Below are 27,412 nucleotides of genomic sequence, written 5' to 3' on the forward strand. Positions count from 1 at the left end.
GTTAGCTGGAATTACAGCCGCCCATAAATATCAGGACTGCGGGCACTTTAGCCGGGAGAGGCGGTAATGCTTCTCATTTCTCTGCTTGTTAAGTCGTCTCATTAGGGAATTGCTGTCTGATGTTTAAACATAAGATTACAAGCCGCTGTGAACAAAATCTCTTTGAAAAGATCTGGCAGCGCCGAGACTCCGGACTACAAATTCCCCCACCCTTTCCACGCCGAACCCGAGGCGCTGACTACCGTCTGAATTGAAGTTGATAAAAAAGATACAGATTAACTCTAGATTAAATAATACATCATGTGTGGGTTTAGGTTTGGGGAAGAAGAAGCAGCACAAGGAGCCAATCAGTGTTGCTGCTGTGCTCATGTGATCACAAGTAAAAAGGTTAAAAGGAGCAGAAAGCAGAGTGACTGAGATATCAATCAGCTCAGGGTCATCAATCAGCTGCTTTTTGCAGGCTGGGGGAGAGGCAAATCTTGTACATGCTACTTTACTGCAACAGAAAAAAGGTTTGTTCTAAACTTTATTTTTTATGGTCTTTGTCCCAATCAAAAGAATATCCCATCACTTCCTGCTCATGTGACACCCACCCACAAAAAGGAAGTGAGGGTAAATTTCCCTTGAAATGGCTGCCACAAGCTGCACTGGGCATGAGTAGCCATTCCAAATACAATGAGTACATATGGCCAGTGGAGGATATTGCCAACAATGGGCCCTTGTGCTGCAGAACTGACTTGGGGCCCCCAGGCCAAACTGACTTGGGGCCCCTGTTGCTGAGGAGGGTCCAGGGCTCTTGTGCAGTGGAACATTTAGCACCTTCCTTGGTCTGGCCCTGACTAAGGGGTCTTGATGGTCTATAGGCCACATACAGAATCAAGAAAACAATTTTAGGAAGGGGCCAGATGGAAATAAAGGGGTCTGGGGGCCATGGGTGTGACTGTACCCTAATACATGCAAATAAGAATGACCACTCCTCTAGACTGATGCCCACCCACCAAGACATTTACATAACTCCTCCCAATGGCCAGCCCACTGCTTGCATTAGGACTCCCACCAGCCATCATCTATCTGCATTGCACAGTGATGCACAGAGACCCAATAATACCATTGCACATAGCGACAACACAAAGGTTTCATTTAGTGAATTAATGAGAGGGGACGGAGCACCAGGGAAGGAAATATAAGTAGATTAAACTTCAGCTCGAACTGCTTGTTGGCAGGAACCTCATTTGTGTCCCTCTGTAATTAAAGTGCTGCCAGGAAGGTGATTGCTTCAATCGATCTGCAGCCAGAGATTAGCGGAGTAGCTCAGTCCGTGCAGCTGTTGTCAAAGCAAAGAAACCTGGACTGAGGGAACAGGTAGGTGGCTGCTGCCATTGACCAATTCTAAGAGATAACCAACAGTCATGCTGAACGGCTTCACTCTAAATCTGTAGTATGCCAATGTGTGGATAGGACTTCACATGCTGCATGCTAGAATCGGTCAGACACGCTTTTACAAAAGGAGGGCATATTATTATTATTACCTAGTGATCCCACCCTGAATTTCTATGTTCAGGCACTTCCTGTTATAAGGTGTCAACGCTCTGTCTCTACCTGCCAATTGTGTTTCTGTGTTGTCACCCTGTCACATGGGCTTCTAATGACATTTTATTACATAATACACAATATGGAGCATTACTGACACCTGCAGGAAACCTAAGCAGGCCGCCATCGCTGGAAAGCAGGTAGACAGGAAGCGGCTGCGGGAGATTCGCAATGGTAGATGCAACAATGGCTGAATAAACCAAAGCCTAATTAGGTATTACCTACCCCTGTCACCGGGGCTCATGGGAATTTATGTAACACATTGTCCCTGGTGAACATGGGGCACTTGGGAAGGGTCAGAAACCCCCACCAGATGCCTCCTTCCCATCCCCCTTTGGCTGTAGGTACCCACAAATTGCTCAGCCGCATACCTACCTATAGTACTGATAGCTCCTTCATTACATTTGGTAAATAGTTTTAGTTCACACAAAAAGTTCTGCACATGTGGACTGTATCAGAGACTGATTGGTTCCTAGTTTTGCCCCTCCCTCTTCCAGTCTGAGGATAACAGGAAGCGGATACAAAGACAAATGAAAGAATTTATATTAGCTGCAGTGAAAAAATCCAGAATCAGCTATGGGAATGGGGAACTCTTTTAGTTTAAGGTGGCTGGAAACTCAGGAATTGGGGCTCTGTTTCCCATTCTCCGGAGATGAATAGGCCGCTGTTAAGATGTAATCCTCTTCTCTTGTATGGATGTCAAAGGTTCTGCAGGCTGGAAAGCAACCAGGCATGAAGGCTTCTCCATTGAAAGCCTCGGTTTCCCCGGACGTTGGAATGCGACAAGGAAAGCTGCGCGGACGGACGAGGTGCAAAGAACTAGCAGGAGCCCAGCTGAGCGACTTGAAAGAAATACGGGATTGGAAACAACTCCGGTGTGAGAGTCTCTGATGCCGTAATAGAGAAATACCGGCCTGATAGGGCATCTTAAAGAAAAATGATCACTTTTTTAGGGTTTTATTAGTCATTAGATTGTGAGCTACTTTGAGGGGACAGTTAACAATATGACAATAGAACTTGTAAAGCGCTTCATATTATGTCTGCGCTATATAAAAACTGGCTAATATTATTAATTAATTAGAAAAAAGATTTCAGATTAATATAATAAATCACTGAAGCTGATATGTTATTGGTAAATAAAAGCAGAGTGAGAACCTAAATTTGACCTGCTATCAGCCTTCATCTTCAGCAGAGTTCCTTGGGGGCGGGAGTAGTAGTACAAGCAACCAATCAGTGGGGCTGCAGTGCTTATGTAATCACAAGGCACATGTTGATTGGACAGATCTAGCTCTGACTCTGTAGGTTTCAATTTTTTTCTTTTCGGTTATATGGGATCACAGGGACATTTTTATGCAAATAACACTTACTGGGGGAAACAATATAAACCCAAATATCTCCCCATATGAAAAACTCTAACAATACCTGGACCACACATAAATGATATACAGATCTGTGTACGGTAGGTCCGCCTGTTAGTCTGGTATTATAATATAGATACACCAGGGAAATTATTGTAAAATTACCACCGACACCGCACACTGGAACCTCAGCCCTCCCACGGGGACACAAATGCTGAATCGGCAGAGACTTTCAGACAGTTGTTGTCACATTACATGAACTCCACAGACCGCTGGTGACACCGATACTAAGGGAAAGAGTGAAGGGGGAGGGGAAGCGGCCTATCGTATGATTTAAGAGGAATATTGGAATTTATTTTATTTCCTATTTAAACATTTTTTATTGTATTTATGTTGTTAAATGATTTTGTTTAATAACTGAAAATTGGCATAAGGTTGTGTTTACACTGGCCATAAAATTGTGGTGCAGTTCTCATTTCCTCATACCAGGGCTTCCTCGAGGGAGATGGCACAAGTAGCCTCGCCCCGGGGTAGCCCCATAGAGAATGAATGGAGGCTGAACTGCTGCCAGCTCTTTAAGGACCATGCTGCCACGCAAGTGACTGGCAGAGTGCCAGCTGCGGGGGGCCGCACAGGATCGCTTGATCTCAAAACACATCTGAACCAAAGAAATAAAATGTTTTATATTGCAGCTCCAAAATGTGATGGCTGCATTAGTTTTCTTTCTTTTATCCTTCATGCTTCACCTGGTGACCCTGACAGTAGCGGTTCCTGTCCATACACACTGGATGGTTGTTGGCTGAGATGAATGATCATGCTCGTTCCAAGTGAAAATCTGACAGTCTGCCAATATCAGTCATCAATCTGTCTCGGGCAGTTGATGAATGGCTAAGTGGGAATGACAATAATACTTTCTTATGGGGGTCAGCTCAGTGGTGTGCCACTCGTTCATCCTCCTATCCATAGAGGTGTACAGTTCTCCTGTTACTGGAAACGACCACAAAAGATTGCTTTCAGCAACGGAAATCTGATGTCTGTACGGGGCTTTGAGATAGCCATACAACGTAAGGCCATGTTCAGTCTGGCAGTGAGGTTGCGGTGCGGTTGCCGCTTCCTCACACCCCTGCACAACCCCCTTCAGGTGAGACCCATGGTCATACATTAATATTACACGGAATTTAAATAGCACTGACATATTACACAGTGCTGTACAAAGTCCATAGTCATGTCACTAACTGTCTCTCAAGGGAGCTCACAATCTAATGTCCCTACCATAGTCATATGTCTTTCATACAGTCTAAGGTCAATTTTAAGATAAGCCAATTAAGCTAACTGCATGTTTTTGGAATGTGGGAGGAAAATTAATACCTGGAAAAAAAAATGCAAACACAGGGAGAACATACAAACTCCATGCAGATACTGTCCTCGCCAAGATTTGAACCTGGGACCTAGCACTGCAAAGGCCAGAGTGCTAACCACTGAGCCACCATGCTGCTCATAAGGCACAAATGTGAGCAATGCAGAACAGTTAGATGCCATCTGCTATTTGAAGTAAAACGTTCAACTACTTTAAGAACCTGGCAGTGGAGTGGCTGTCAAAATGCCAGCTGCCAGGAGTCACATGGCAACGTCAGTACCCGCCACTTTTATAAATCTGACTTAACTGATGCACAATCGATTCTTCAATATCAATTCTTTGTTAGCAATCAAATTGCAAATCAATCATATTTATATTCAATTGATCTATCAAATACTAAAGGAATTAAATAAATGCGCATGCTTCAACCAAAATTAAAACCCAACAAAATTCTTCACTCTGACCAAACGCAGTTCTTTGATTCTGAGCTCAGTATTGGTCCTTTTTAGTAATTCTGATCGCTTTATTAAGATGATGAAATGGGCTGATCGATCGAACAGGAAAATCCTTCCTGTATGGCCAGCCCTATATATCAGGCTGTAAGACAAAATAAATGATGGAATCTCACCACTCGCCTGTTGTCTATTATATAGAGGGGTTCTGTAACCCTCAGACAGAGCCGAGTTTACAGGTCACTTTTGTTTTTTTATTGTGTGTTGTTTATAATTCTAAAAGCTTTTTATCAAAGTAAGATTTTTTTTATGTTATTATTGTAATGTACTTTGCCAATGTCACAGCACCCCACAGTTCTATCTTGCAGAATGCGGCACCTGCCTCTTACAATATAGAAGAGGAAGAAGAGTAAAGAACGCTTCCCACCTAGAATTACAGGACTCCCATTGAATGAAGTAATTAGGGTTTTGTGACTTCACAGGAAGAACTAAAAAAGTATTATCTGGAAGGTTTTATTTAAAACAGTAGAACAATAAGCCAAGAAGAAAGCAGTCCCGCCGCCACCGATGGATCCAGAATGGATATGAGCGCGTTGATCTAAATGGAGGAAAATTGCAGTCGGAGTGCTGCAGAGGAGATACGGAGCTCAGGGCGGTTGTTGCTAGCGAGACATCACAGCAGAGAATAAAAATATGAAATAACTTGAGTGCTCATGAAGGCTTTCAAAGTGGTACATACAATAAAATATCGGCGCTTTTCAAACCACGGCTTTTACATCGGAGCTACTTGTCGGATTACAAGAATTCAGAGAATAAAGCCTGGAAATGGGAGGACGGGGTGGGTGTAGAGGGTGCAAACATTTTCAGAAAGAGCATAAAACCTTCAGAGTCCAAATGCTAATCCTCCCGCCTATGATTCTGATTAAACAGAGATGACCTGGTTGGCTCCTTGCCATTGTTCTCAATGTTCTGGGGCTTTAAAATAAAACCTGAGCTTTGCTCATGTGGGGCAGAGTATAGGCAAAGCTCAGGGACCCTTTAAGGCATTGGTTCTCAACCAGGGTTCCTTTGTGACAGTCGTGACAGTTTTAGTGACACCATTGATCTTTTGGCTATCTGCAAGGGCAACATTGTGACCACTACACTAATATACTGTGAGCTATGGATATAGAAATTATAGAAGGGGTTCCCTGAAGACCTGAAATTTATTTCAAGGGTTTCACCATAATAAAAGCTGCATTAGGCAATGTCTACTGGCAGTCGCTGGGCAGAGGTGGTAACAGGCAATATAGCTTATAGACTTGTGCAGTTGTTTGCAACTGGTCCAAGAAAGGTGTTGCATTCCTTTTCCCTTTTCTTTTACTTAAAACAACTCTAAATGGTAAAAGGTGATTTCAATACCAATCCATGGAGGTGGTTGGAGCAGCAAAGTGTCCAGAAAACATGAAGCAATGGTTCCAAAATCAATGGTCAGATTAAAAGAAAACAAACAAAACAAAAACATTTGTTCCAATAATAACTATTTTTAAGTGGTTTACTTGAAAAGCACTGTAAACTCAAAGCAGAGCTAAACACAAAAACAGGTCACCAGGAGGTTTTCAGCATGCAAAGTCTCATTTGCCAAAATTACTTTTCCCCAGCTCCTGGTGGCTTTTTTGTTTTTGACCTATACCGTTGGCACATAGCATACAGTGCCCAGCCCAGCTGTCTTTGCAGCATCACCATGAACAGGCCTAGATCCTGCAGACATATTTCAGGAGTTACATCATCAGTGGCCCTCCAATGGCCAAAAAGGATAACCAGGGAATCAGAGGAGTCGCCAGCAGAGATGGCAACCTTGGGGGATGGAGGATCCTTGACCTGTCATCGCTGCAGGGCATTTACAAAAAAGTGTGTTTCACAATTGGAAAGTATGATGAGCATTATAGACAATGATGGCACAAGTTCCCCAACACAAAAGTTCTTCAGTTTAGGGTAAAAGCTACATAGGATTTAGGAGACAGCCAGATATTGCACTACTGCCCAGCATGCAGCAAAAACACCGAGCTGTCAAGGTTTATTTGGATGAAGTGTTCTACCCAGGCATTTTTTTTTTAGCTCAGTGTAAAGAAACTGTAGGCGGGTGGCCAACCCTGTATTGTCACCCAACTTTTCGGTAACCACTCAAAAACAACCGGTGGCCCAACTATAAGATGCTGGGAAGAACACTGAAATATAAATATATCACATGTGAAAATCCCTCTGAGATCGATATAGAAGCAGAGTTACCGGTGGCCCTTAAAGTCATGTTAGTAGAACTCAGCACAATGAACACTTCTAACCAAACACACTCACCATTTGTCCTTGGTAAAGTGCCTGAGATCTGGTCTTCCTTGTATGTTCTGTGCTTAAGCTGAAAGACACAAAGAAGAATGTGACATTTTAGTGCATGGAACAGTGCGACTCAACGAAAGTGAACAATGCTAAATGATATTTCAAAGCCATATGAATGTATTTACCATACCAATATAACCATTGCAGAAAACACATCACCATAACTCCCAATTACCCATCTTTGAGCATAGTTCTTCAGTACGCCAAACCTCAAAACTGAAGTCAAGCAAACAGACAAAATACACAGAAGGGGTCTGTTATACCTGGCAAATGATTTAGATTTCCGTTTACCTGGTCCTGAGATGTACACAGCTCTGCCATGCAGCACAGCTTAGTCTGGCACGGCAGGAGAGCTGAATTTTTTTCTATAATGCAGAAGTAACACTTAAGGTCCTAAATAGTTGGTGAATGAACATTTTAAAAAAAGCAACACATTCCCAAGCTAATCGTTTTTTCTCTATTTTTATCAGCATTAGCACTGCAGGACAACATATTGGATCCTTGTGCCATTTCCCCCTTTCCCAGCCTTAAATCTGCTGTGCTGCAAGAAGCTGATGCCAAGGGACTTGAAGTAGAACTATACTTCCACACTTACAAATTGTGAAAAGGCAAGTTGTTTGTTGCAGAAGGGACATAATTCTCCTTCTGCAATTAAACATACTTGCCTGCCTGTTAGCAATGTACAGTGAGCGGATGAATTCAATGAATTCCACTATAACAGCTGAGCCAACTCAGGATGACTCCAGGGGTACAATAAAAAGCCAAAGTTCTGGAAAAGATATGGTAATACCGTACCATTCAATGCATCATATAAGAGAATATCTTACAAACCTGATCCTCTTAGGGACCTTATAGCAGAACACACCATGCACTGTACATAACAATATGATGGTAATTTGGGGATTAAACTTTAAAATCTCTTCAAATATGTAGATCTGTCAAGTTAGGAACAAATTTAGGTTTACTGCAATAGGTTTAAAGGAAAGCTGTCATGAAATAATTATGAAGGCTTCTGAAAATGCTAAGCAAAGGCTATAGAACTTTTATAATGTAGATCCCAAGGTTCACTGAGCGTATCACTTTAATAAGTTCTAGTGTTATGCAAAAAGTACGATTAGTGACTACATTTGCATTCCAGGCCACCTAATGATCCAAGCAGCTGACTGAGCCTCTGCATTCCTAAAAATAAAGGCCCAATTTCCAAGTATTTGAGTTGAACATACCAATAGGAACTTGACATTTGACAAGCATGCATTGCAGATACATGAACAGCATTGGTCCCAAGATGTCATGCTAGTTCAATTTTAATAATTTTAATATATAAACAGAGCTGTTGTAGAATTGATTTTGCCAATTTATTTAGATGTTTTTGCCTATAGTAACCTCTCTTGACGCTTTATACCCAAAATTAATCTTTGAAGTAATTTGTAGCTCCTGGGGGAACCCCTGCTAAAAGCAAATAATTGGGTCAGTGTCCAGAATCCTCTATGCCATAGTAGATTTAAAAAGAATGCCCCTCATACCATGGTGGTCAGAATGCCAAACAGCTTTTGGTGTCCAACTTTTGAAAAACTGCTAAAACTAAAAATTGGGTGAGTGTCCAGAATGTTCCTCTTATAATGGTAGACAGTACATGGAATGCCCCTCTTACCATGGTGGTGAGAATTTCTCCATTGGAAACAACCTCTAGCAGGTGGCATTGGCCCCAGACCAATGAAGGCTCCATACAATTGGAGGTCAACCAAACTTTATTTTAAAAAATTTAGAGTATAGAGGCTTTATTCAAAGGGCTACATTAATTCATAGGCTACATTCCACACAGGGGTGCTGTAGAACTGATTTTGTCAGCCCCTCTTACTATGGTGGACAGTACAAGGAATGCCCCTCTAACTATGGTGGTTGGTACAATGAATGGCCCTCTTACTATGGTAGACAGTACAAGGAACGCCCCTCTTACTATGGTGGACAGTACAATGAATGCCCCTCTTACTATGGTAGACAGTACAATGAACGCCCCTCTTACTATGGTGGACGGTAGAATGAATGCCCCTCTTACTTGAGTGGATAGTACAAGGAATACAAGGGTTTTGGAAACCCCATGGTTCACCCAGAAGTTGCTAGGGGTTCCGTTGGCAATGAGCAATTCGGATCTCTCAGATTGGTTACCACCAACACAAATGGCCTTTTTGGCTACATGTAAGGGTGGTAAGTTCTTTCCACTTGCCACCAAGCCAGTAATTATTGGGGGAGGGGGTTCCCTGACGACCTGAAAGTTATTTCAAGGGTTTCCACATGTTTAAAAAAGTCAAATAAGTCTGTTATAAACAATCATGCCCTGGTCTTCTAAAGAAGAGCCCTGGTCTTTAGAACAGAGAAAAATAAGCTGTCTGTACCTAAAGATCAGTTGAAGATCATTGATATCAGTGGTATGTTTAGTAGCAAGAAACAGATTACTACCACCAAACAAATGATCATTTTTGACTGATTGACCTAAATTCTCCCGGTCACTACTGCTGTTAGTGGCCCCTGCAGGAAGGGGTTAATCTTACACCCTATGCTGGAATTACCGTCATCCAAGCTGTCCACCCTGCAGAATTGGCTCGTTCCCTTAAAAAAACGTCAAATCGGCTTAGTCCCTAATCAAAGTGATGAGCAATTTATCAACTTGCAGCATCTGTAAAGAGAACTGAGAATCATTACGCAGGGGACCGGGCGTGCAAGACTTCCCGAGATCTAACAAATGGTAATTTCATTATCTTATAAGCCAAGTTCAATTATAAAATGGACGGCCAGCGGCCAAGGCCTGCCGTTGTTACATATAATGGGTTTGATTTACAGAGCGAAGAATGACAAGGAATTGATGACAGGACAAGGTCAGGGGATAATTTAAAGAGTGTGCAGGTAAAAGGAGGGGGGGGGGGGGCGTAACAGGGTGGCAGCTTTCATAGACAGTAATTAAACAATACAGTTGTTTGGACAACCTTTGGCCTTTTTGAGGGACAACAAGTCTCAGAATGTCCTGGAAGCCAAATCAGTTGCATAAATGCTCAGAAAAAGAGTTTACTATTACTATACTCTAAGTCACATATTATACTATACTATACTCAACCACTGTTCCTCCAGAGGTTACTGAGGGTGCCTTGGGCAATGAGCAATTTGTATCTCTCACATCAATTACCACCGACACCAATGTTAATTTTGGCTATTTGTATAGGTGACATTCTTTCCACTGGCCAGAATTTAGTAGGGATTCTTCCCACTGACCACCATACTAATATACTGTAAGCAGTGGATATAGTAAATAAAGAAGGGGTTCCCTAAGACCTGAAAATTAATTCAATGGTTGCCCCATGTTAAAAAGGTTGAAACAGGTTGCTCTAACTGACCATCAACGAAGCCATACACTGGGGACTGGCTGAAGACTTTCTTGCTAAACTAGAAAAATAAAGTAAATCTCTACTGGCAATATCTGGTGGTATCTTCACCATTATCCAATATGCAGATAAGTAGACTATAAGGCAATACATCTGAATCATAGAGATCTTCCTGGCATTGCATTGTATAAAAAGTGTGGGAATAAAAAAAAAACTAGCCAAAGCAACATTAGATCCTCGGACGCATAATATCCTAAAGAATTCATGATGCCAGTCTGTCTGGCGTTGCACTTTAATTATCATGACCCTCTAAAACCTTATGTAATACCTAAGTTCACCAGAAGGAGATGCTGCAGACGAATTGGCAATTGGCGTTTCATGTGCAAGAAGTGGGCAGGTCCGATCAGATTTTAGGAGGATTTTTATATAAGGAAAAAGAACTTGAGGTGTACTGATCAGAGACACAGGGGACAAATCATGTGACTTCTCAATTTCATCCATCAACGATCAGTGCATTGGAATCAGAATTGGTATTGATGGAAGTGTTTGACTATTCCATCACAAAACACTGAACTCATTATTTTTCTTTTTCTTTCCTAGGCATCAGCAAACAGGCAGTCGCATTGTTTCTGTAACTCAGCAAAATGAAAATTCTGTTTGGCAGATATATCGAGATCACTTCTATTACTTTCAGGTAAATGCACAACTGCAAGGGATAGCTGTTCCTTTGTGATAAAGAAGCAAATTAAATGTTATGTTCTTCTTATTGCCTGGCTGATTCTGCCCTTTTATTCTAGGGACCAGGAAATGATTGTTCTTGTATAGCACTCGCCTTTAATCCGGTGACAAAAAGCAAAAGTTTAACAAAGAAAACAGAGAGGGGAAAAGATGCATAAAGCAAGCGTCCCCAGAACCAGTGCGGTTCAAGCACATGTCATGTGACCACACAAGTACACTCATCTAATGGGATCCTGGGATGCGGAATATGATGTATTCCTTGTAAGGAAAACCAAGACACCCCCAAAAAAAGGCAGAGGTATGTATTTGTAACTTACAACTATGTTCACTGTGGTATATATATGCTCATTGCATGCAATACTTGCTCGTTACATAAGCAGGTTCTGCTTCCTCCTTTGCAGTGTTTTACAATGGTACATGTCTATGTGTTGAGTTACCCCAGGATCCTGGTAACTCTAAGGAGCCCAAATCTTGCCAGAAGTGGCCCTGGCACAGTGCAGTTCTACTTTCTTTTCCTCTGACCCTCTGCTTTATTTAGAAATCCAGGGGAAGGTTTGGTCATCTTGCTTGGGCATGCTCCCCCAAAATGGAAGGTAGGGTAAATCTTTTTAATTTTTTTGCTTTTACATTGGGAAGCAGCAAGATAAGCAGATCTTAAATGTTGATAAAGGAATACAGACTGTTCACTAAGCAAAGTGTTATTTCCTAGAAAATAATATTTCACTTGGCTTAGCAAATGGGATGAAGGTCTAAAAACATGTGGAAGGAAAATCCAATGTTTTTAGAGTGGCTTGCTTGTGACTGGATACTCATTGGAAAGTACATTCCCTAAGCTACTAGTTATGTTGTAACTTTTTGTGTATTGGGGCTTTAGGCTGAACTCCAGATATACACAAAATAAATGTATCGCTTTAAATGCCAGCAGAAGTATCTAACATAGAACCCGGCCCTTGCAGAGCAAAGCCTAGACTGGGAAAAGAAGAAGCAACCCAATGGATTGACCAGTCAGGAGTGTTGCACTGCTAATTGGAAAAATGAAGCAGAGTAACAGGGAGATCAGTCTGCTTCTTCTCCTTTCACTGTCCATTCACAGGCATTGGGAGGGGCAAAATCTATAACTGCTGCTTAACTACAGCAAAACATATCAGGTTTCTCGCCCTGCTGTGTAAATCTCAGAACTGGAAATGCAGAAACACAAACCCTTTGGCAAGTACACCAGCGTCCATATCCATGTTACACCTGTCGCTGTTTGCCCGGAGTACTGCTTTAAGCTATCCCCCTGCATCTCGCCCTCTTTTCTGCTGGGTAGTGATCTCAAGCACTCTCTTATCTAAAAGTGTCAATTCTTTTCCACTTCCCACAAGAGATTTCGCAGTTCTTACACCGTGAACTCGCCTCTCACATTCCGACCATCATTTATTTTCTCTGGAGGTTTTTTTGGACTTTTAGAGTGAACTCAGAGCGAGGACAAAAATAAGTTTGCTGGGAGGGGTGTGAAGTGGATCCGTGCCAAGCTGCTGCAGCCTATGACTGCTCCAGACACCCTTGTAATGTGCAGCACTCGATACCCTCTTGGCTGAGGCAGCCGGTCCCAAAAGGATGAGTCGCAGCTCCTGAAATCCAGGATAGAATTTCATGGTTAACATTTTCTGTGCCAAAGATGCTAACAACACCGAAACACAGAACAGAATGTCACGGGAGAAAATGATCCTTGTAACTGGACTTAAAGAAGACCAGTCATTAATGGGCCTCTGCAGGAATCATTGTATCTTCTATTAACAGAATTCCATACTTTTTGGTATAGGCCCCATGCCTTACCCCTATTCTGCAGACCATAAAAAATGGATAGGTGAAAAACGATTGGTTATATGTTGGTAATTTTATAAATACAATTTAAAGTTTAATATTGTGGAAATCAGTTCATTGGTTCAGATCAGTTAAGGATATATCTAATGGGTTGCTATATATTAAGCAGGCCACACACTATATATCAGTGTTTCTTAACCAGGGTCCCTCCAGAAGTTGCTAGGGATCCCTTGCGCAATGAGCAGTTTAACTGACAGCAATGACCTTTTTGGCGATCTGTAACGGTGACATTCTCCCTAATAGCCAGCACTGTAAGAGGCATTCTTCCCACTGACCACCACACTAATATACTGTGAGCTATGGATATAGTAAAATATAGCAAGGGTCCACTGAAGACCTGAAAGTTACCCCAAGTTATTCAGGTAGAGAAAGGCTGATTTCAAGGCTGGGTGAATAGATTCACCCAAAAAGGAACAACTCAAGAGGAAAGAGGGACAGAGACACTTGATTCTAAAAGACAGACAGTCCCTCCGGGTTTGGGACATTAGGGATGAATGTTTTGTAGTATGCACTGTAAGCATGTAGTATTTACCTTCCCTGCTGCACCAATATGCCACCAAAATCTCACAAATTCCCCGGCAAGCTCCTGGAGATATTTGGATTAATACTTTTTTTTATACTTTTAGACACCTTAGGAAGAGTAAAATCCCATCACTTTTTTCTTATCTGTCTGTGTCCTGCTGGGGAAACTCTTAATATAAACGCTTATTTACTGCCCCACAAAACTGTGAAAAGGAATCACTACAAAATGATGGAAATTCACAGATATAACGAGCAGTGTTCTCCCCCAAAAATTTTTAGGGTGGGTGGGAAGAAGCTGTAGGCGGGTGGTGGCCCCTGTATTGTGACCTAACTTCAGTAACCACCCAAAAACAAGCAGGTGGTTACTAAAAAGTGCTAAGTGGTGATAAAACAGTGGTGATGAACAGTGAAGAAGTATATTTCCCAAGCAGGGACATGGGGTTTAATCTTTCTCCATTCAATCCAAAACTATTAGTACAGTGTTTCCCCCAGCCCCTTTTAGCAGGGCGCACCACCCAGCACTTTTCAGTAACCACCTGGGTGTTTTTGAATGGGTACTGAAAAGTTGGGTCACAATGCAGGGACAGCCACCCACCTCCAGCTTCATCCTACTGAGCTTAAAAAAAGTCAGGGGAGAATACTGAACTATGAAGTTCAAATATCTTTCTAAGCAATTCTTTTAATTTCTAGGCCCTATGAAGACTAAAAGGGAATTGGATCAAGTTGTAGCTTGTGTGGTCAGCTTGGGTTCTTTCTAGATATGGTGACAAATTCCCTTTTACCCTGAGAATCAGAGGAACCCTGACCCTCTGTAATGTGATCAGAGCCGAGCTGCACACGGAGGTGCTAATTACTGGCACATGTGACGTGTGATATTGGCCTTACTGCCCGGTTTGAGAAGCCTTTGTGTACCTGGGCAGGAAGCAGTTCAATGGGAAAGAGGCGACGAGCAAACAGACAGCGCGTTCAGCTAGAACGGGGTCGTTCTCAGTGTCAGTGTGTCCTGTATACACAGGGCCCTCAGTGTGATGAGAAATTACTAAGACGGGCACTGCCACATCCTGAGCCAAAGTACACAGAGGTCTTTGCCGTTCCCCCCTCCAGAATGGCTACATCACCAGACCACAGCGGGGTGGGCTCTTTCCACCGTGCCCTGGCGGCAAGCGAGCTAGCTCGCCGCAGAAGAAAAGCCTCATTTAGGACAGCCTGCGTGACACGGAGGTGTGGGAAGGGGTGAGACAGCAGGTATGGAAATAACCGTGGACAAACACACAGCTGTTTATTTTTCATTCCTAATTTTCTTTGCTTTTGCTTGGCTAAATTATCAAAGCGCAGAGCTGGAAAACGGCATTAGGTCACAGACTGAAATCGGTGCAATTTAAAGGGGGCGTATGACCTTTTCAATCACTTTTTTTTAGATAAGTAAGTAACAGGGATCACTTGTTGTAAATAAACCATAATCAGTATATGTTAATGCTTGAAAACCTTTTTCCCTTGTAATATTGAGGATTCTCTATGTACATGAGGGCAACCATATTTGCCTAACTGATTTTTTTCCTGTTTTCCTGTTTCGCAGTGCTTCTCACATGGTTCTTTGACCTAATAAACAGGCAGAGTCATTTGAACACTATGGGTTTGATTTATTAAAGCTCTCCAAGGCTCTAGAAACTTGGAGAGCTTTAAAGGGAGCTCATGGGAGAACTTGAGTGATCTGGCAAACTTGGAATATATCTGATCCAGAATTGAAAACATTTGCCAACTAATAGTAAATGTATTCCATTGCTCGTTCACCTAGGTTCTCTCGTGACAATCTATCTTCTCCAGTTTTGGAGAGCCCTATATGACCATTAAACCTACATGGACTTCTTGGACTTCCAAAGCAGAATTAATATGGAGTTGGCCCTATTATTATACTTACAAGAGCCTCCACTCTTTGGAGAAAGTTTTCAACAAGTGTCTGCCACAATTTGTACCCATTTAGTCTACTGATGTTGGATGAGAAGACCTGACCCCCAATTGGAGTTGAGTTGGGTTCAGTTGGGTTAATGCCAAGGCTTCATGTAGGCCATCAAACAATGTCATAATGGAGCTGCAATGTAGAACAGTCATACTTGGACAGAAAGGGGTCTTTCTAAATGGTTGCCACAATATAGGAAGTTCAAAATGTATTTTGTGGGGTAGTATCACAAACCAGGGGCGCTTACATTTTTTTGTATAAATTATAAAGCATTAACTCCCTTCAATAGAAACATCTAAAATTAATAGTAATTTGGAGGGGGTGTACATATGATTGCCTATATTTTAATGTTGGGTGTCCAGAAACTTTTGAAGATGTGTTTATCAGTATAGGGGCAAACAGGACTGCATTTGTAGAACCGTCATCCTGTGTTCCATTCCATTAAATTAAATTACAATATTTGCATAGCATTTAGATGTTCCCTTTGCCTTTCCAAAGGTTTCTGGGTCCAGGGACTGATGTGAATATTTTTCTGTTCCCTATAAACCACTAGACATAAGTAGCATATGCAGTGCAAATTAATGTTTTACCTCATATATTTATCTGGTGTATTTTTACACAGTTCCATAGCAGCAGAATCGGGAAATAAATTTCCTAATCTGCAGAATAGTCCGGACATCTGAAGGTCAAGTCTTCATACCTTGAGCAAAAAATTACCTTCCACATGAAATTAACAGCAGACACGGTAACAATGAACAGATGGAGCGGGTAAACCTGGATTCCCAAATGCAGGCCCTGAGGTGTCTGCCGATTTAATGATGAAGCCAATTATGATTACAGCTTCATGGTAACAATGACGCAGCAGTCACATTCCAATTGCAACCTGAAACTGTTGATTATGTTGCTGACATTTAATGACTAACTCATATCATGTTTGTTCAGTGTACTCCAATGGCTGCATTTCTAGCAAAATTCCCAACAGTTGCCTGGGAGGACATAGAGCTTTGTGACTAACGAGTGCTTTGACTTGATGGATTGGACACTCAGGGACCCAGGTTTATGAACAATAAGTCTGCAAGCAGATAAAGAATGTCAGATGCTTTAAAGAAGAAAAAAAACTAAAACAAAAAAACTGGTTCCCATTGAGCATTTTGCCATATTGTGCAGCCTATGTGCATATCATGGCAGACTTACCTATCAAAATGACCCTTCCAGGGCCACACTGTCAATGTTCTACTTCAACACAGGTGCTTCTCATGCACTTCTTCCAATCTACTTCCTGGTTTGGAATCCTCATCCTCTTGGTTAGGCCTAGATGGGATATTTCCTATGCAAGAGCTTCTCCCCTCCTATTGTGTGTTACTTCCCCCACCTCCTAGATTGTAAGTTTCTAGGGGCAGGGTCCTCTCCTTCTCCTGTGTCACTGTCTGTATTTATCTGCCTATTTAATGTACAGTGCTGCGTAATATGTTGGCGCTATATAAGTCCTGTTTGATAATAATAAATTGGGGATGATTCTGAGCTGCACATGCATAGATTAAAGTGGATTTTATGATGAATTTATTTTCCCTTTGCTACTACACAACACTGTGCTCTAAGGAGAAATGAAGAGCTAGCACTTTGCCCAGTCAATAGCAAAGCACCAGGATTGGCATATGGAAGATTTGTAAGTTACATAAACACCTACATGGAAATGCCAGATATTCTTCACAACCAGTGGCCTTATTATGATGAAGCAGCAGAATTCTCAACAAAAGCTGGGTGGGTAGAAGCTGTAGGCGGGTGGTGGCCCTCTGTATTGTGACCCAACTTTTTAGTAACCATTGAAAAACAGTTAGGTGGTTATTGAAAAATGCTGGGTGGTGCGCCCAGCTAAAACGGGCTGGGGAGAACACTGGAACGGTAAAGGGGTGGTATATGCTTTGGGTAGGGAAACCAATAAAGAGAACCTATCATGTTTCTCTGCATGGGCAAAGCACATTATATTTAAATAGGAGTTTTAGAAAACACAAAAAGGTGAAAAGATATACAGATCCCATACCAGACAGCACAACCAAGTCCTGGACCAGCAGACTGCACTTCAGTTAAGAAATTCAGCCTGGTCTAGGAGCAGCCCAGCTTTTGAATAAGCAATAAACAAGCCAAAGCACACTAAAAAGGCAATCCCTATACCTCTCCCTGGCCTGTTTGTGCAAATGCACATCATGGAAAGCAATAAAGCTCTGATCGCCTGCTGCCCCTCCCTTTCCCAGTACTGCTGTGCAGGGGATTGCAGAAGCCCCCATCAAGACATATGGTAGCTGAATATAAATCATTTCATGTTTTTTTAATGGATACATTTCGCCATTGAGTTTTTTTGTTACAACTGCTTGGAATTCAGCTTTCAATGTATTTGGCTGATAAAAGCCCACTGATGAACCAAATACATATAAAGTAGCCTGAGAAAGCTGCAGAATCCTCTACAGAATTTATTCTCACAAGGTCGGTGAATAATATACACATACTGAGAGGAAGCTATATATAACCCCATACATGTTCCATGAACAGGGAGCTTTAACCACGGGGGCTAATCTGCTCTAACGTGTATAGGATTCATATAATGATTTGTAATCCAGCTGACCCACATTCATCTCCTATATTCCAATGCAACAAGCAGTAATCTACAGCACAACAATCGTCTTATCTTTCATCCTTCACTCCTGATAGAGGTGTCAAATTATTTTAAAGGGGAACTCATCAATTTGAAGTTTCCTTTCAACTTTTTTTTAATTCTAAAATGTATTGCCATATTTTGTTTAAATCAGATGAATACACTGCAGGTGCAAAAAGTTGTGCATGGTTTTACAGCTGTTTTTCATTAAAAAGCAGATATGGTCTGAGCAAAAAAAACAACCAGCATACGGCACAGAAGGATGTGTGTAAGCAGCGGCCTCTTTGCAAGAGTCCAACTTGATCCTTGCTTGATCACAGATAGAGCTTTTCAAAGAGTATAGAGAATGAGCTTTGCTTGATTCAGAGCTATAGGAAGGAGCAATATACTATATGGTGCATGCACAGTTACTTTTGGCTTCATTTTACAATGTCAGCAGGTCCTGTTTTAAAAAAAAAGGCTCTGCTTTTCCTTTTACGACTATGGTGGTTTGGCTTGCTCTATGCATGCCATGTAGCTGGTATAAATGTGTAGCAATGAACACAATTCTGAAGTGTGCAGGTGCCTCGTAACACATAAATCCTTTATTAAGTTGAACCTATAAACTTTCTCCAGATCCCTTAAAGCGTGACACTGTGTCACCGTAATAAATTCCCAAGCATCACAGAGAGGAAATAAGGTGAAAGAGTAGAAGCAGATACATGAGAGGGGTCAGCAGAGCTGCTGGCACGGACCCCAGTGAGTAGTGAGAACATCCTCTCTCCCAGTCTGTATCTCAGGCCTCTAACACTCGCCCTTTGTCATATACAATTCTGCAGCTTCATTGACCGTTCCTCACCCCATCAGGACATCTGTAAATTCTGCTGTCACCCATGCCAAGTCTTCCCCCGACCGTCCCTCCGCATCTCTCAATTGAAAGACTTTCAGCTGCCTGATTGCAGAAAGCAAACTAGAAAATTTACATCATACCCCTAGGCACAATTTTATAGTTGTGGATAGAGTGGGGAAGGGTTTTAGAAGCCTCTCATAACCTTTTCACCCCTGGGGAACCCTTAAAAAAAATTCAGTCATGGGAAACCCATATCAAAACCAATTTTTGGGGAGATAAATGGAAAAATTGGTGGCCAGTAGAAAGAATGCCACCTAAAGTGATGGCTAGAATACCACCTTTATGGACGCGTAAAAAGATCATTAAAGTCATGCAGATGGCTCTACCAAGTGGTGTTGGCCCCAAAACTATGCCGACATCATCAAATGGGAGATCAATTAGCCACTGTTTGAAGATTTCCTAGCAACCTTTAGAGGATCCTTGGTTGAGAATGGCTGGGTTGGACCTCTGGTTGCGTTTTTATTGCTGTTTGTGTCAACCCATTGGGTAAAGTCACCCCTCTAATTGCACCACTGGCCTTAAGGGTAAATCCAATACTTTAAAGATGTCAGCAGAACAAGAGATAAGGGAAAATCTTCCAATGGGGACATCTGTTCCTGTGACAACTGTACTAAGTTGTCATGTACAAATGCCAAATTTTCATCAACCAAGATGAACATCTGTGATCTTTCCCGCCTTGGCCCTCTACATAGAATGAAATATCTGTAATGCACTAATTTATTCTAATGGCACTGGAAAAATATCACTAATGATCCTTTAAAGCAACAGTGATCTAGTGCCTGTATATAGCAAAAAAGGGCAATTCATTTCACTTTGGGAGACTTTTTGCATTTTTAGGACAAGAGGTAAATGAAAATTACTCCAAATTGTATACATTCAGCAAGAACTAAAATGGAAGGAATTTTACACTTTCCCCACTTCTTGTCTTAATGAAACCCATCACCAGGATAGGAAGTGACGGTAATCTCTCCAGCAAGACCACATGCAGGAACGTCCCCACAATACTACATAGGTTTTTAATTGCTTTTCGTGTCCTTTTTGGAGGATGCAATGGCGGATCTTCCCAATGTAGGCAAAGCAGAAAGATTGTCTAACTGTTCCTTTCTCTCTATATGGTCAGGCCTTAATGGGGAATACTTGATTCTTGAAATACACAATGTCTTCTTTTATAAGAATGTCTTCTGCTCTATATAACCCTAATTTAGAAATATAGGCTTCCATGTCTGATGAAATGAAGGTTCATATGGAGCATCTTTGATGTACTGGTGACGTTTATGGATATATGGATGATGCCTCCAACCACTAAAAGCCAGCACTTATTATGTACCGGGTCTAGAACTGTATGGAGTGCAGCATGCTCTTTTACTATGGATCAAAGGATTGACAGAAGAAAACTGCAGATCCTCATGGAGATAAATGTATATCATTTATGTTTTTACTACGTGCCTGCAGCTTGGCTTTAAGAACTGACAAGGAACCCTGCTAGAGGATCACAGCGTTGCCTTTTAGAAGATGCACAAACTGCTTTTCGGTAAGTAATACCACCTCAGACATTGGCATTGGCACAGGCGATACTCCTGGTATGTGACTTTATCATAGCACAGTCATTCTGCAGACACAATGTATCACCCTGTGCAGCAACATACCATAATGCCAACCTATAATGGGATAGGTCACATCTGCAGCCTGAGCCCTGCCGAGCGTGACAGCTGCCACTAGCTGCAGGAGGCTACGTGCCACATGTAAATTACCTTGCTGCATTACATCTGCCTAAAATTTTACACATTGGCTTCACTCACTGCAGAAAAGAAGAGAAATGGAAAAAGTACCCCCTTGGAATATTTGAGTGCAAATTTAGATGCCAATGAAAAATTTTCCGGGTTGTCTAGGGTTCCACAAAAATTACCCCTAAAGTAACCTATTGATAACTTTACAAGTCTGGATGAACATATTTCTAACGTTACAATCTACAGCAATAATAGAATAAAAAACTCTATCAATCATTAAAAAAAGCTGCCCTTGAGCTCCAAATAAGTGACTCTTGTTTAGGATGCGGACAATGGCATTTTCTTTTTTCTCCCCTTCCCAACTGAATAGGCTGTATGTTCTAACTTGGTAGTTAGAACTTGGTAGTTAGAACTTGGTAGGTAAGGAACTGCAGCAGGAAGGGGGGCAAAAGAGTGTCAAGCGTTTGTAAGCAAAGCCATTAGCTACATACCAACACTAGAATATACATTGATTTACATGATTCAGGGGTGTTGAAGGACAGATTTTAGTCCAGAAAGCATATTCTGAACAAGAATAATGCTGGCATTCAGGGGATATAAATTAAAGATTTATTTGAACCATTATAGCTTACCTATAAACCTAAATCTGGCCCTTACTTAACCTACAGTGTTCTCCCCAGCTCCTTTTAGCCAGGCGCACCACCCAGCAATTTTCAATACCCCCCAGCTGTTTTTGGGTGGTTACTGAAGAATTGGGTCACAATACTAGGTCTGCCACCCGCCTACAACTTCCTCCCACCCAGCATTCTGGGGAGAATATTGACTTATAAGTAGGGATGGGGTTGAATATTCTAGAATGTGTATGCAATCTGCAACCTCTTTTTTATTATGAAAGAAATCTAAATGTTTTAATCAGGTTTATTTAATGTCAGAGTTAATGTCATTGTCGATCATCCTTCCAAGTTCTCCCTATGAGCTACTCATTGTATCTACAAAGCAGATTCAAGTTATGTATATCACAGACTCATCTCTGCATCCTCAGCACCAACACAGCAACCAATAAACCTTCCCCACAGAAGTATAAAAACAGCGATTTATATGTTCCTCCTCTGCCGATGCAAAAAAATCTGCATTGATTTGCATTTTATATTACACATTTACGTTTTTCCTATTTAGTTGCGGCATGCCTGCGATGATTGCAATAGCACACCATTCTGTTTTAATGGACTGAGGTAAGACTATTGCGCCTTTCATCCATCAGTTTAATGACAGCCTTGTTTTCTGAAAAGTGAAACATGGAGAGAAAACGCCATTCAGTGTCAGGAAGAGATGACAGGTGCATATGTTAACTTCCACGTCAATGCTCTGTCTGGATTTTTGAAAAGACAGTGCAAAGGAAAGAGCAAAAACCCGACGGCGGCAAGATTTCAGGTTTCTATTGTTTGTAAAAAGCTGAACTCCAGGCAAAACAACTGTAATTTAAAAATAATGAAAAAAAACAGCCACAAATTAAATCCATTGACCTTGCAAACCCAGCAGTTATTTTGTAAGTTAGTAGTGGAAATAATCACTGTGCTGTACTTATCTTGAGCAGTCAGCAAAGCTATGGGAGGGATCTAACAGACCCATCCACTATAGGCTGCCTATAGGAAGATACGGGGGGGCGGATACAAGACCAGTCAGCCAGTATAAGAAGGGAGATCAGCAGTGACTGGTCCTAATACAGGAAATTCCTGCAAAGCTGCTTACTTGCAGGGTGTTAACATTCCATAAATTATTTTCCATTTGCGTGCAATGTGCTTTTGAACTTAATAGAAAATGACCATTTCAAGAAAAGTTGAATCCTTGGCATCATAGCCTTCTCCTTTATTTTTAATGCCTAATTACTGCCTGTAATTTTTACCCCTTTTATCTAGATACCAGAGGAGGAACTATATTAGGGAATACTATACTACTATACTGCAGCCATTCTAAACTTTTCACCACCGAAGGGCCATTTAAAGTCTTTTTTAGGTCCCAGAAAATCCCTGCTATAAATTATAACAATATCTTATTATACCCACTGCACGCTGCCTGCAATGGACTACAAGGAAAGGGGGCGGATACAAGACCAGTCACCCTGTACAAGGAAATGAAGCAGCAATGACCGGTCCCCCTATGTACAGCGCTGCATAATATGTTGGCGCTACATAAATACTGTTTATTAATATTATTTACAAGCAGCTCCTGTACAAAGGCAAAGTTTTACACTGAATTACTGCACAAATATGGAAGAAACACACAAAGCATATACAATATTTGCTAGTTGTCTGATCAAACTGTGAAAAACACTGCTGCCCTTCCACCTTGGCGTTGTTACAAATGCCTCTGAAATGTGAGTTTGCCTAGCAACCTTGTGCCTATTTCAGGCAGCCTAATTGTCTTCCAAAGGAAGCGGGGAATAAAAAAGAACCATTTAATAAATCCATCAAATTCATGTAAGTGTCAGCAGCGGTGGGAAAGGGGTTAAATAACACAGCACAATGAAGAGTAACCCTGCCCTACCACTCCATTCTCTTTTATAGCACCGAATTGAGAAAATCTTGGAGCTGGCTGCGTCTTTGCTCTCTCCTGCCACCTGAGCCCTTATTATCTCGGCAAACAAGCAATCTGTTCAGCCAGCGGGGAAGCCGAGCAATTGTCTGCGACTGTCTTCTGGGAGACAAATCCCAGAAGACAGTCGCACGTGTGACACAATAACGGAGAGGTGTGTGTTGGAGATGCACCTTGGCACTAGAAAAAAAAGAAGAGACGTGAACAGGCACCAGGTCAGCTTACAGAATAGGCGGAACATGTGGGCCAACTGGGTATATACCTTGGGACTTGCTCCTCAGGGGGCATCATAATTGTGTAAATATATCCTTTAATTTCTTATTTTGATTTGTTATATTAATTATTTACCAATTTATTAAGGTTTGGAAAAGATCCCAGATGTAAAGCTGATTTACAGGCTGGTCAAAAAAAAATGGAGCAGTTGCCCAAAGTAACTATTTCTGGACAACTGGGCTAGGTTCTCCTTTTGCCTCATTACAAGCCTTTGGGCACCCAGAAAAATGCACCTTGTTTTAAAATCAAAGAAGAGGGATTATTCTTACCAACCTGATGGCCTGTGTGTCCAAACTCCCCTCCATTCCAGGGCTGTACCCCAATTCTATTAGCGTGGGATGCCACTAGGACACCATTGGTTCCACCATCATAGGACACAATCATGCAACTTCTACATCAGAATGTTACATGGCAGGGGACACAGATATGCCAAATTCTGAGGATACCAATGGAGGCTGCAGTGCTGGAACAAAGTGAGGGAGAACTTTCCACTATGAGACCACAAGATTTTCACCCTGATATCAGAATAGCTGGACCCAAATGTGGATCAATCTCATGCACAAAGACTGTGGTTGGCTATCTGCAGGCATGTGCAGACTTCTAGGAGGTGCATTGGGTACAATTCCAGAAGTACAAGGATCTTGATGGTCTCCCACTTAAATCAGGCTCATACTGTATTTCATAGCTCCACCTATGTGACACGCTGGGTTGCAGGTCAACTTTCTTCTGTTCCGTAGTGTGGGTCTGCAGTGGTCCTTTTATAGTGATGGTGACAATGCCAATTGGTTTTTGGGAGGACCTACCACTAGTCCTATAGCCTTCAGAAATGGCACAATTGGCCATTGGATGGACCACTAAGGAGAACAGAGTTTTTAGGTAAATTTGACACACAAAAAAAATCATTAGATAGGGATGTTAGTAAGTTGGGGAATGGTGGAATGGACTTGGGCTGGAGTTTTTGGCTGGAGTTTCAACTTCAAAAATAAATATTCTAGAATAAATGTAACATCATTATTAATGCAAAGGTACACCAAACTCCACAAATATTCTCATATTTCACTTTTATTGATGTATGGATATCTTTTAAAGGCAGGCATATGATTTAAGCAAGTGATACGAAATTCACCAGTAGCTGCTCAGCACATCCTTGGCAATTATTCCTAAGAACATGAAAGTCACCTTGGTCGGCGGCTCAGCGCGTGTGGACAGACGTCTTCCATTCATTCTCAGAACATGATGCATTTGTAGAGTGCACCCATCATATCAGTGTAATTATTCAGAAATGTGTCAGTTTCCATATGCTCCCCAGAGAGAGAATAAATACACAATTATACCCCGTCCTGCCCCTGGTCCGCATTAAGCCCTCAGTAAAATGAGTGAAGGCAGACCTCAAGCAGCAGGGGCCTCCCATCGCTGGGTACAAAGCACTTTTGTAAGTGGCACACCAGAAAATAATCCTCACAGTTAATGGCCCTAATGAGTTGAGAGTCATAAGGAGAAGGAGAGGCAAAAGAAGAACAAGGGTCCTCACATACTAAAATAAAATGCCACATAGATGTGTCCTGGAATAAAACAAAACCAGGCTTCTTTCTTGGGTGGGTGTGGATGATTGGCACCTTCTGGTCATGTATACAGCAGTAGACAGTAAACCAGAACATTAACTCTTATGGGACTATCACAGAATATCTTCCTATTACTGAAAAAGACAAAAGGCACTGAAAACCTGCGGGAAAAGAGGTTTAACCTCCACAAACTGTTTAGAAAATGTTCCTTACAGTAAGAGTTGTACCATTCAATTCCCAGCTGGATGGGCTAATGGCAAAAGTTGTGTCTGCTTCTCCTTTTTCTTCTCAGTGTATATGGACAACATGAACATGCAGGTTTATGGGACTGTCAGGCATTGGCAGTAGAAGGTCCATTATCACCTGAGATTAACAGGCCACATTGCAACCAAATACCCCCCTTCTCCTTCCTCTTTCCTGCGTGCTGTGAACTACTTTGCAGCCTAGGTTGCATCTCCTGCCTTTGCACCAAAAAGTAGTAGGAGATTTATTCTCCACATATGGAAAATGTTCTTCACAGTAACGGTAAGTCTTTTAGGGACTCAGTAGAAAGCCTGAGTAGGTTTCTAAATACACAAAATATAACCAGCTAATAAAATTTAAAAAAAAAATAAAAATGGTTTTAGTTTTACAATAAATTTGGACCAGGTTTTTTATACATTTTTGCCTTCAAATGGATTAATGAGTTTTGAGTAACTAAGGATGAGTTTTTTAATTGATTATTTTTGCTTTTTTGATATTACCCAATCAACATGTCTGTGTAACATGACTTTGGTTGTATTTGCTAGATTGAATGTGTTCACACAGCTTTGGTGACTCCAAAGAATATCATGGCTGAGTGAAGATGGTATTATTGTAGGTGTACATGGGTGATTTTATCATGCAGCAAGCAATAATTTCCGTACTAAGGAATGGCAGCTGGCAACTGGTGGATGAAAGAACACCATGTAACATGAACAACAAAACCCAAGCCCGTAATTTTTTATTTTTGCATAAAGATTTGACTTCACTCATCAGTAAGATATTTAACTATTTTTCTTCAACAGGGCAAAAACTAGCACCTGCTCACGTCCCCCCGATCCCTCAACCTCCTCTGGGAAGCAAGTAATACTCATCCAAATCCAGCTTCCAGGCCCCTTGGCAGGGCCATTTCTTTTGTTGATTCATGGATGCCTACCCATCTAGTCCTCTTCCATTATCCGTCACTGACAACAGTCCTCTTCTGACCTGCTAAGGGACTCCAACGCTGCTCAGCCAATAGGAGTCCTGCATGTCATGCTGTCAATGACGTGGACAACCAAAGAAGCAAAGTAAACAGAAAATGAGAAAACATTGAGGCCAAAGGGTCATTGACCACAGCTTTAGGTAAGCAAAAATGTTTCTTTTTGTCCAGTGGTCAGTTGGAGGGAGATAGGAAGGGGCTCATCAACATCCTATAGATATGGTTCAATACACCAATCTTTAAAAATGTGTGAAAAGCTCTCGGGTTAAGAGTCTCTGTGCCAGTTCTCTCCACCACATTACACATTGTGAAAGTTTACACCCCGGGCCCCAGGGATCAGGGCTTTGTAATAACATATTTGTGTGATACACAATCTCTTCCAGCTCGGTGGGGAGGGAGATCAGTAGGGTTTTTTTTCATGAGAAGGACAATATTTGGAGGAGATGAAAGTCACCGAGGCTGACATTTTAAGTCAGATGGAAAATTCACCCCCTTGCGTTTTCACTGAGTTTGCGGACTGAATGAAGACTTTCAAATCCTTCTGGTGTCAGTCAACTCAAAGGAAAACAGTAAATAATGACACTGCAATGGAAGAAAATCTGCCAGTTCAGAGTAATAGGTGTGTCGCTAAAGATAAAAAGGTTCTATTCACTATATGGAAAATAAAGAGTTTGGCTTCTTTTCCCAAAGTAAACTAACTTGATGACATTTAGTCTGCTGAAGTAAAGTGTATTAAAAATTATTTTTTTTTCCATGAGCTTCTGACTTTTTTTCATGTTTTTTTGCATCTTGGTGCGGCTGACTTTTGCATATGAAGCCCAACTGCAGGGTAGTTGTTACCTCTACCACCCCCATGGAGCACCCTCCACTTATGTATAAACCTGCAGAAAAAATCCAACTGCATAATGGT

General features: G+C 41.6%; 1 protein-coding gene across 1 annotated transcript in view; it reads right to left on the bottom strand.

Annotated features, from left to right (window-relative positions):
- PLXNB1 (plexin B1) overlaps positions 1-27,412 on the bottom strand; it is a 132,373-nt gene that overhangs the window by 65,286 nt on the left and 39,675 nt on the right. The window contains exon 2 of the mRNA XM_072420707.1: positions 7,092-7,149. The gene's annotated coding sequence lies outside the window, so the exon portion shown is untranslated. The remainder of the gene's footprint in view (positions 1-7,091; positions 7,150-27,412) is intronic.

Source organism: Pyxicephalus adspersus, chromosome 8, assembly GCF_032062135.1.
Source record: "Pyxicephalus adspersus chromosome 8, UCB_Pads_2.0, whole genome shotgun sequence".
Taxonomy (NCBI): Eukaryota; Metazoa; Chordata; class Amphibia; order Anura; family Pyxicephalidae; genus Pyxicephalus; species Pyxicephalus adspersus.